Source organism: Xiphophorus couchianus, chromosome 2 (genome assembly GCF_001444195.1).
Source record: "Xiphophorus couchianus chromosome 2, X_couchianus-1.0, whole genome shotgun sequence".
NCBI lineage: Eukaryota > Metazoa > Chordata > Actinopteri > Cyprinodontiformes > Poeciliidae > Xiphophorus > Xiphophorus couchianus.
The window spans coordinates 15,839,420-15,851,637 of NC_040229.1; the positions used below are offsets into that span (position 1 = coordinate 15,839,420).

The window sequence follows — 12,218 nt, forward strand, 5'->3', positions numbered from 1 at the left end:
CAAAGTGAGGAGCGGAAATCTGCACATGGTGCCACAAATGGGAACAGAGGATCACTACAATTCAAACACAGGGTGGGTTTCTGCTTCCAATCAACCCCCTTGTAGCCAGTTGTAATTATTCCCCTGAGTCCCTGAATACTTTAGATGTTTTCCTGTAAAATTCAGTTCAAGCGATGATGTACCTGACTTCCTACAGTCCTGCATTTAGGTCATTTACCCAGCACTAAAGATTTTGACAAAACACTGGAAAATGTACCACTATGAAGAAGTCTATAGTGCAACAGACTGATGAATTTATGCAGAGACATTTTGTCTGTACATAACAAAGTTAATCTGAAAGATAAAAATGATAAAGAAACTTTTAAACAATATGCTGGAGTGACCAAATTTTGGACATGAGTCAGATCTTGTGGCTTTCGCTATTACATTTCACTATGAGGAAGAAATATCTAACTTAAATACCAGCAAAAAAATAAAAAAGATGCAAATATCACAGTTTCTGAAGATGGCAGCTTTTGCAGTTTTGACATGACCTTCAGAGTTTTTTTTTTATCTAAATATGAGTGATCTGTCTACAATAAGATACAGAACAGAAAGCGTGTTACAGGGTGATTACTGGGATTTCATTAAACAAGAACATTATACTTCTTTCGAGAAAAGTATAATGTTTCTAGTAGACAATTTGGGGTCATTTTGGGATCATTTTGAAAGTGATAATTATTTTAATTATATTGATTAGATGACTTTCAAAACTCAAGCAACCATTATTTAGTTAATTAATTAACATTAGCACACTCTACTAACACACTCAAGAGTACCAGTCATGCTTTCCCTGAAAAAAAAACTAGTAAGAAAAGGCTTTTGGCTTTAATGGCCTTTTTGTTTCACAATAGGTACAATTAAACATGGGAGGCCAAATGTATTATGAGAGAAGAACAAGTCAAAACGTGCAGCAAAGGGTTTGAGAAAATATTTACTTATAAAAAATTATGTTCTCCATGATTGTTTGTGAAGGTGGATCTGTATTAACTGTTTTCTCTAATGCCTTACTGACAGTATGATTATTATTCCAAATTGCATATTCTACAAGTAATGTCCTAAAAAGATTGTCAAACAACATGTAACATTATGTTTATCATTGCCCCTAAGATTCTCAAGGAAATTGAATATTTGCTTTTATATTACCTTATTAGAGGTACAAAATCAAGTGTATTGAGAGAAACAACAGTGTATGAAATCAAATGAACAGAAATCCATTTCAGAGACCAAAAAGTGTTTCACTGCTCTCTACAGTACTGCTGAATATGAATCACAGCAGCTTTGATGTGTGTGAACATCTTTATTCAACTGGAAATACTTCTTTGTCTTTATTAAGCCAGTAAATCTATAAAAATTACTGATCTGTCACTTTAACATTTGAGTGATCAGATCAAATAATCAATTTGATCTGATCAATCAAAGTCAATCAATCAAATTATCCTTTGTGATTGGAAAGGATCATTTTCCAATTAGACGTTCTCCTTCCTAAGCGACTCTGAATGGAGCACCATTTCTAAATCATTTTTTGTTTGATTAGTAATTTTGTTTTATGAATGCCGTGTAGAATTAAGTTCACACACCAAAGGCTATCTGAAACTATCATAACATTTAAATATTGATTTGTAGCCTTCTCTACTGCTTTTTGACAGATTTTCTGAATCACTAAAACATATTAACAACTATATTAAAAATTATGAGACTATCTAGCCTCTACATTCCATTCACTTTACAAAACGTCAATTACATTCAACAAAATTAAATTCCAATTAATGCTTTGCAAGCAGTTCAGTGAAGTTCAGTTTATTATTTAAATTGGTTTAAAAAGTTTTCTACCAAAGTTAGCCCCACGTTTTGCAATGAGTCATTAACTTGCAGCCTTCTCTCCTCCTGAACGAGAAAGTAACAACAATGGACAATCACTTGCATTTTGTTGTTGTCTTTTCAGCAATCCCTCATAGCGAGCGTGATACTATGAATTTTTACACAATGTTTCTACATTGGGTATCAGCACATGCCTAGTTGCCGTGGTACCATTGTAGTTTATATAAATTGCAAATCACAGAAAATAAAATTTGAAACATCCTAACTTTTTCCCTTTCTTGCAAGTTTTAATTGGAGATGCACCAGAGATTACAATAGGACAGTTTTTCCATTAACAGCTCTGACTGGTGAGTGGCAGGTCAAATACAGAATAATCTCTTTTTTTTCCTATCCATTAGATGCATTAAAACTGAGGACACCCACCATTCTAGTTCAACAGACACATCAATAAACAAAGTGTACTTTGATACACTCCTTGAGTTTAATTAAAGATAATCTAAAAGTTCAGGACATGCTCTGGTGCATAAATTGGGAAAGTTCCTTAATTGATTCAAAACTACTTCCTCTGTCAGGTAGTCGGAAGCAAGCTTGTTTCTTTTTTATGAGTTACAGTCTTGAGGAAAAAAAGCAAGATCAGATGTCAATGTAAGCTGGAAATTGATATCGATTGATAAATGCCTCAGCTAGTTTTTTAATCGAGCTTTTTTGTATTTTACAGGAGGGCTATGTTTTGGAGCATAAAACATAGACTTCTGCTTCTAGTGAGTGATTAGTTGCCTTACCAGATTTGAGAAGATTAGAAGAAGATTGCAGCTGCTGGCACATGGCATCACCTTAGACCCCTTAAAGAGATGTGTAGGACACACATGGTGGGTTAGCAACAGATCTGCAAGGATGACTGAAAATAAAATAAAAAACAAGGAAAGTGCAGGATGTACTACTGGCCCTTCTGCCAGGGAGTTATTATGCAGAGTAAGATCTGACAGAAAACCCCATTTCCCTTCTGACCTCCCTAAGTCAGTGAGTCAGCTACATACAGGGCACGGCACTCGTCTTCGGGTTCTCACATTTGTTTCCTCCCTGAATCCCCTTTTTGCTTTTTTTTCTGTCCTTTCTTCTTTTTTTACTCATTCTATTTATTTCCACCTCCCTTGCAGCCTCCACAGCCCTCAGTCTCCCCTAACAGGCACGGCTGCTGTGAATGACATGTATCCAGCTGAGAGCAGCTACACAGGGTCGATGGACCGCGGTACTGAGAGGAGAGATAGTCCCGCAACTCATGTGTGTTTGTGTATTTGGTCTGTTTCCACCGCGTATGTGCGTGTGTATGCTTGTTTATTGGCCTACTGTGAATCCAACAGAACTCACAGATGCAACAGTAACGTAAACATCACAGTAAGGGAAGATACAATATGTGAAACTGTGCGTTAAAGGACTGAATATAAAAAGAAATGTTTTCGTAAAGTGAAACACATCTTAGATCTTTACATATTTATTTCTGTCATTTTGTCTGTTAAATACAAGGAAAGGAAAATGAGCAAATTTTAACCTCTTGATAAATGTCTGAAAAGAGGACTACCTTTACTTAGCCCTCGCTAAACAATTACATGGTGTCCTGCACTTCACTCAGTCTAAACGGTGCAATGGGCTGTGACCATTAATTATTCACAAAATACATTTTAAGGGGGAAAAGCCTGATGATCCATAAATAGGACAGAAGGATACAACAAACTACAAAAAAACAAGTGGGCAGCAAGAAACAATGCACACTCTTTCTTCCCTTTTTGTATCAGCACACATCAGTAAGAAAAAAAGAGCAACTTGCTTTGGCAAGTAGCTTTGTGTGTGTGTTTCAACAATTTGTAAGGTCCATTTTGCAAATAAATGCTATGTTGTGAAGAGCCACTGCTCCTCGTGAGGCCCAAAACTCAGCCCCCATTAGAAGAAGAAATGATGTTAGGATATTGAAATGAATGGAAGTTAATGCAAAATCCTAGTGAAGATAGAAAGATGTATTATGTGTGTGCATTTGTATGTGTGTGTCGGGGGGGTGAAGAGCGGAGGGTCTCTGTGTGTGTGTGCCATCCATCCATCCATCTTCTTCCGCTTATCCAAGGTCGGGTCGCGGGGGTAGCAGCTTCAGAAGGGAGGCCCAGACTTCCCTCTCCCCAGCCACTTCTTCTAGCTCTTCCGGGGGAATCCTGAGGCGTTCCCAGGCCAGCCGAGAGACATAGTCCCTCCAGCGTGTCCTGGGTCTTCCCCGGGGCCTCCTCCCGGTGGGACGTGCCCAGAACACCTCACCAGGGAGGCGTCCAGGAGGCATCCTGACCAGATGCCCGAGCCACCTCAACTGGCTCCTCTCGATGTGAAGGAGCAGCGGCTCTACTCTGAGTCCCTCCCGGATGACTGAGCTTCTCACCCTATCTCTAAGGGAGAGCCCAGCCACCCTACGGAGATACTTGAACTCCTCCACCTGGGGCAGGACACCCCCCTTGACCCGGAGAAGGCACTCTACCCTTTTCCGGCTCAAGACCATGGCCTCGGATTTGGAGGCACTGATCCCCATCCCGGCCGCTTCACACTCGGCTGCGAACCGCTCCAGCGAGAGCTGCAGATCATGACCTGATGAGGCCAGTAGGACCACATCGTCTGCAAAAAGCAGAGACGAGATCCTAAGGCCACCAAATCGGATCCCCTCAACACCTTAGCTGCGCCTAGAAATTCTGTCCGTGTGTGTGTGCCCTGGATGTTTTAATACTTCGCTTACTTGGGTTAGAGCCATTTTCATTTACCAATCAAAGTCAATAATCAGCTACTCCGAGCTCAGCCTTTCCTATATTGATTAATCAGTCTACTCCGTGAGCAGAATTACGTCCAAAGGTTAAAAGCCATGCCATGTTAGAAACATAAAAATTGACTCTCTTTGGTTTCGCACACCACTGAAATTCATAATATTAAATTGCATTAATTTTTGCTTTGCATGGTCATAATTTTGCACCGCAGAGTGTGCAATCCACATGCTGGGACAGATAAAGAAGGGCTTTTAAAATGGAATTATAATCAACCCCCGCAAGAAGTGTTGTGCTTCAGGGCCACGGAGGCTAAACTGTGGTCCCATGTGCAGTTTGTGCTCCAGAAGTGTACTCCACTAAAGGATTTTAGAGCACTACACACAATTTAGACTGCATGGGAGCATCCAGAGTGAATTATTTGCTTCACTTTTGACCCCAAAAAACTCATTCAAAATGCTGTGGAACACAAGAAATGATTAATTAACTTCAAAATGCCCACAACCTTTCCCTTCTCACCAATGTTCAATAAGCTGCTTTGACTTAAAACACTTTCAATGTAATTTTACAACAGCAAAATCAGCATATGACGTGAAGAAGCATGAGGCAGCATTTAGGTTAAGCCTTTTCTCCTCACAAAAGGTGAGAAGAAGAGCTGGCATGTCCAGACATGCATCAACAAATACATATGGTGTTATGTTATGTTAGAAATACATGCTCTGCACAAGTTTGAGATGGGATTTATGTCTCTATGAAGGGAGTCAGATTTTGTGCATCTATTTCTTTATAAGAACTTATTTTTATATCTTAATTACTTTTTTAAGAAGCAAGTGTGGAGTAACTCATCCATGCTGCATTCATGGCCCTGTGAAAAGAATTACTTTTTGATGAGCAGTATTGTTTGCAGTATTTGGAAAAAAAAATCTGTTTCATTTAGTGATTCTCCTATACACTGCTGTAATATTCACTCAAAAGTAGAAATGAACAAATCAACTGGGTAATTTTCTGATCATGATTAAAAAACAGCTTCTCAGCTAACGACAGAGAAGCAGTTTGGAGAAGCTTGAATGACATCACTAGCTACAGATGACCATAAACCCACACTGTGATGTATGGTTTAAAAAAAAAAAAAAAAGCAATTCACACCTCCAACCAATTATCCTACAGCCATTTCCCACACAGTCCACGTCTATCTTAAACATTTTTGTCCTGCGTTGCCATGGAAATGGCCTTTAAACAGATCTAGAAAAAACGGGTTCCAGAGTGAACATTTTGCCCTCACGTGTTTGTGACATTTTGACATCAAACCTGACCTCTTACCCCAAATGTGTACTATGCGTTATACATAGCAACAGCAATGGTGGATTACATATTTGTAGTTGTGCTGCAACTGCTGCAAAACTACTGCAAAATGTTCTTCAATACCCTACTTTACTATTTGCCAGTCTTGTTTTCTTGTCATGCTTATCGTGTACCTCGTGTGAATGCTTCATCCGCATTTCCCATTTTCAATCTTTGGTGCCACTTACATGTCTTGAGAAGTAAAAACAGTGTTGTGGGCTGTTCTCTGTGTTTCTGTGTGAATGAAAAAAAAATTCTGAAAATGGTCCCCTGTGGATACGCGGGTGTTTTTAAAACCAGTAATCCCGTTTTAGAAAGAAACATTATCTGCAACCCTAACAACTCTCAAACACCCACCACTCTGACGCTCTGCCTACACTAAAAATCATTGAGGAAGATATAAATAGGCTCTTTCAACAACAGAGGACCAAGAAAGCTCCAGGACCTGATAGTATGTCCCTCTTCTGCTTGACAGCCTCATCTTCACTCAGATCCTCAACAAGTCTCTGGAGCTGTGTGAGGTTCCCTCCTGCTTCAAGCATTCCACCATTTTCCCAGTCCCCAAAAAGCTCACCATCACAGGATTAAATGATTACAGGATTGTTGCTCTGACTTCTGTGCTCATGAAATCCTTTGAGCAACTGGTGTTGAAATGTGTGAAGGCAGGCCCCCTGGTGGACCCACAGCAATTTGACTAGTGGGCAAACAGGTCAGCAAATGATGCAGTCAACTTGGGACAACACTGCATTCTCTGCCGCCTCGATGATTCAGTGATGTAGATGGGGACTCTGTTTTTTCCCAAACTGTCATATTTGTTTGAGCTGTTCAGGGGTGAACCTATGGCTTTGAATCAAAAGTGTGTTTGAGCTTAAGGTCATGAAATGATGGCTGGACATTCTTTTTCAGGATTTTCTGTTAGAGATCAGATTTCACAGTTATATGATTGCAGAAAGTGGTTCAAGTTCTGAAGGAGCAACGCAGCACCAGACCATAATACTACCACAACCATGTTTTACACTTTTTATGATGCTCTTTTCTGAAATTTGCTTTATGCCAGATTTAATAGGAGGCATATTCACCTTCTTTTTTCTTGTGAGTCCACATAATGTTTTCTAAAATTTTTGTTTCTTTGAAAAGCTTCTTCAAGAGTTGCAATATTGGTAAGATCGGAATTTTCTGCTAACAGTATATTTTCAAATAAAAATAGGAGTTCTCTTCTGTTTCTTTGCAATAGGTCCTCTCCATTACTTGCTCCAAAGAAAGAATACCCTCAACCAATCAGGGCATTCTGTACATTCTTGAACAATTTGATAGCTACAAACTTACAGGGTTAGTTTGAAATGCAGTGCATCACAGCAAAGCCACAAAATGTGATAATAACAAGTATTGTGACAAATACTGTGGAAAATAGGAGACGAAAAGCTTAGGAATAAACAGCATGGCCTGTACTTATTATACAGGTATTTTTTTATATTGTATACAACTTTGAGCCCTGCATTAATTTTGTTGCTCTTTCCATATTTCATTAAAATGGCGTAAAATTTCTGCACCACAAATGTGATCTGAGAGCCCGTCTATGTTTGCTACTGCACAGTACAGCCACAGTGGCATAACGAGGCATTGTCTTGACGATTCTCTGAGTGAGAACAGTTTCTGTCTTCATTTTCCTCACACTGTGTATTCCCTAAGTTTTGATGATCCACAACTCATTTGACATGACTTGGATAGAAATGTCTGTTCAGCCTAAAAACAGACCAGTGGCGGTGAAATGTGTGGAAGCATTCATCAGAACCACATTTCATCATCGTAAAAGACAGCAAGCCTGTCAGATGGAGAATTACCCCTCTGTGGATGGAATCTATCAACTTAACTGTCATGTAATGACCCTGGGAGTTATCGCGACACATCAGTCAACCTTGAAATGCTACAGGTCTCACTGCATACTACTTAAATTATGTTCACACACACGCTGGTCTGTCATCTTTCAGGTTGATATACGGGGGTGAGCACTTACAAAGGAGAGAAAAATGGAGAACGGTGACCACAGTCATCTGAGGAAGTTACACAAATGCATATAATCGGCTTGTGTGGACACAAAAGCCTCTTAGACAGAAATAATGTTGGTTGTTTTGGGTTGATTCAGGTTAGGTAGTGATGTGTAAAAACCAATTACTGCAGTCATTGCTCTGTAATTATTAGAATTTAAATAATGAATTTTCTGTTTTGCACTTCACATTATTCCTGGGTTTCACTTTTTCATATTCTTATTTAGTTGTAACAGTCATATTTAAGCCACAACACAATGGCTTGTAGTTTTAAATTGAACCTACGCCTTTTCATTTGTTAGGAAATGTAATTATTAATAGTTGTTCATTTATATAAACGTTTCTTAGTTATGATGAAAAGAAATCATGTAATATGTTTCGTAATATGTGTTACAACATTCATTCCTTTTATAAATCTATTCTTTGTATTAATTTGGTAATTTTTGCATTTATGCAAGTCACTTTACACAATAATGAAGAAAAAACCGTACATTATTAACTGTTAACTCTTAAAGTTGAAGCATAAGTCATTTTTTAATACTTTTCCCTAGATAAATGATTTTTGTTTGATCAATATGTCTGCCAATTTAGCTGAACAAATATTTGTGAACAAAATGCATTTTCTTTGTTTTGGGACAGCATATGTTTTCATAAAAGTTAAATTCAGTTGAGGAAAACCTGACTTTCTTTAATTACAGAGTAAGCTACTATGCAAACACTGCATCTACAACTTAAGATTCATATGACAGTATCTTTAAAGGAGAAATTAAAGCAGGTTATTTCTCTCCAAATGTTTTGTGTTTTATAAGCAAATTCTTTGAATGATTTTAGCAATCTTTTTTCACCGGGGTTGTAATTGAAAAGAAAATGTGTTATTGGGAGAACATGGCGAACCGAGACAGAATAAAGTGAAGAGCCGGGAATTAATCTAGAAAAAACAAGGAGCCAACACAGCATCATTTTCACTCCCGACAGTAAGGTCATGACCAACTGCCTTCAAGCTGACAAAGTGCAACTGCTGGTACCAGCTCTTATTGGGAAACCTTGTTAATGTATTTTTACTTCTAGGTAAATCCTGAGAAACAACCAGTTCTACGTCTTCTTTTGCAACAGAGAATTTTATATTGCTAAAAAATCTTGAATGTATGCTGAAAATTCAATGCAGAAATCCCAAGAAGTAATCAAGAAGCAAAGAAATAAACCAAATATTTTTTGTAAAAAAAAAAAGCTTTTACATAGATGTTTTTTAACCACATTCACATTTGAAAACCTATGTGACATTTTAAAATGGCTTGAATTTTGTTCTAAATATCAAATAATAATAAAAAGGTAAGGAAACACTGTACAAAACTTTTAAAAATGCCTTTGAAATGCTGGACACAACAGTTAAATGATGACTTAATTTCTTCTTCTTAGAAGTAAGCTTCCTAAAGTAATCATGCAACAGTGTCTCAACTGGAAAAAAAAGGTCCAGACTTTGACTAGGCCGCTCCTTTAACAAGCCGGCTTTTATTAATTTTATGGCTTTTATTGCTTTTATTAATTATGCAGCTGCACAATCTATATGCACTTAGGATTAGTTGACAGCTGCATGTTTCAGGATTTTCTGCTGGAAAGTGGAATTTTTAGTTAAAATCAGGCCTGGAGTACATTAGATTTTGTTGTTTGTTTATGGCCTGCAGGATGAGTCACCGCTGCACTTTTGCAGTTATTCTTGGTAGGCTTGGTAGTCCTGGGAAGCTTTTCCACTGTTCCATGTTTTCTGCATTTGTTCACTGATCATCCAGAAAGTTAGAAATTGATTGTTTAACCCAACTGAGAAATGTCAATAACTTTGTTTCTGTGTTTACTGTTCAGGGGACAATGTTTCACTTTTTGAGATCTTTTAGTCTACTTCATATTGTACATTGGTTCTATTGAAGTGATTGCCTGACTGTAGAGGCTAGACAGTATTTTAATCTGAGTGAGGCTACTGAAACTCACCCCAGTTTTCAAAGAAGTGTGATTATTCACCTCTCCTTTATGACTTGACAAGAGTGGGAAGCAGCATGATATTAGGAAATCTTGCAATGGGGATAATATTGTTAAATATATTGATTATGATTTTGATTATGTGATGCAATATGCCTGTTTCTTCTTCCAACAACCTTTGGCATCCCTGCACATTAAAACCCACAATCATTGTATTTATTTCAACCAGCATAATAGTGTTGTATAGCATGTTAAACACAACTTCATATTGAAAATAAAACTGTATAAACTGTCCAGCCCCGCTAAAAAGTTTTAATTACAGTTTAAGCATTTTTCTAAAAACTGTAAACTACATTGATTACTTCCCAGTGACATTCACAGCTCACATGCAGTTCCTGAGTGTGCAGCAGATGCCCACACAGCAGTGAGCAAGGAAAAGCTGAGCGATCTGATGGAGAGGGTTCGACCTGTTCATTAGCAGTGAATATCCAGGGTACTTACTGTACCAGATGCAACAGGGAAGGAGGACTAAAAGGGCAATTGTTGCTTTTAATCTATCATTCACATGGGAAAGACTGTGTTTATGTTTAGATGAAAAACTGTTAGACAGAAAAATTTAATGGACAGAAAAGGTCTTAGAACTTTAGTGGAAAATTCAGTTTATTTATGTGTAGCCATTATTTCCTACTTGTTGAACAGGAACATACTTTGTGTGCTGCAGTGGTTTGTATTTCTGTCAAATCTAAAGTGGGGAGAGAGTTGGAGCTGATGGAGTGTAATGTAATCACTTGTGTTAGAGGTAATTCCATCAGTTATGACATAAATAAACCAACTCAGTCAATGAATAAAACAATCAAACATCTAATGTGCAACTGTGTAACCTCTGACATTGCTGAGAAAGATGTGGACACCCACACTGTTGGTGTTATGCTTACTAAAACAATATGAGCTCTTCTCTGCTGCAAACTGTCACACAATGAAGGAAAGAACAAAAACAATAAAAAAAAATTCTAATTCCACAAAGTGCATTTTAGGTGATGGTTGTATTTCGAATTTCCAAATATTAGACAATTGTAGGATCGTTGTCTCATCGGTGTCCCACTAGACATTATTAAGAACTGGGATTAAAATTGCTAAAAGATGCACCCATTGACTTTTAGTGAAAGCTTTTGTCTTGATAATAAACAAATCATGACCACAAAAGCACCTTTCACTATCCATCTCACCATCACACACATCCTTCACACACTCACACATTTTTCCTCCTCCAGATCATCATTTATTAAAGAGTCTGATCTGTCGTAGACACACACCATCACAGCTGTACATCCCACTGCCCTTTCACTGCCTCATCCCCTGAGCGGACGTATGAATGTGTGAGTGTCTGTACTTGGAGGAAACAGGAGTGTGTCACTGAACAGACATTGTGATGCTTATGCTGTGCGTGTATGTGTGTGTGCACGCAAACCAGGATGTGTGAATGTTCTGTGTGGGTTGGCATGCACAGCTCAGTGTATGTTGTGACTGTAGTGGATGATGAGAGGAGAGCTGTGGGAAACAGCAGTCATTTCCAGACACCTCCTTGTTTCCTCACTGGAGCAGAACAGTGTAAGGAACATGTAGAGTGCAGCAACAGTGTTTTAATAAAAACTTGGCAAACAAAGAACTTCAACTGGCCTTTAAAGGAAAAGCCTTCAAAGACACTTTTTCTTCAGAATAAAATATCCTTTCCCTTCAACTAAAGAATAAATATTCATGTCTATCTTATCATGCTTTGCAAAGGTATTCATACTTTCTCTATCTTACTATTACGATAGTCAATGTATTTATTGGGATTTTGTGTACAGTCTTTTACAAACTATGTTATTAAGGTAAAGTAGATAGAAAAGTTCAGATGTTTTTCAAATATTTTGAAATAAAATGTAAAAATGTATGGTGTACAGTTGTATTTTGCCCCTTTGAGGTCAATACATTTACTGCAGATGGAAAAATGTTGGAAAAGATTAAACAAAAAGAAAATCTTCAGTTGAGTGTTTTAAAATATATATGAATAAAAATGTGTATATTTTTTGCTGCATTTTTTGACTCCAATAATCAGTGTTTGTTTTTATGTATTTTCTAAGTTTCTGGAATGAGTAAAAAGAAGTTACAAGCACTTTTTAGAGTCAGCATTCAGTGATGTTGAACTCCTCCTACTTGTCTGAAATACGTC

At 37.8% G+C, this 12,218-nt stretch overlaps 1 protein-coding gene across 4 annotated transcripts in view; it reads right to left on the reverse strand.

Moving 5' to 3' along the window:
* The window catches only part of grm3 (glutamate receptor, metabotropic 3), a 44,437-nt gene that overhangs the window by 27,708 nt on the left and 4,511 nt on the right, over positions 1 to 12,218 (reverse strand). For 3 of the 4 annotated variants that reach the window (XM_028043216.1, XM_028043202.1, XM_028043208.1), the window contains one exon: positions 2,643 to 2,702. The exons of the other annotated variant lie outside the window; for it this stretch is intronic. The gene's annotated coding sequence lies outside the window, so the exon portion shown is untranslated. The remainder of the gene's footprint in view (positions 1 to 2,642; positions 2,703 to 12,218) is intronic. 4 annotated transcript variants of the gene reach the window in all.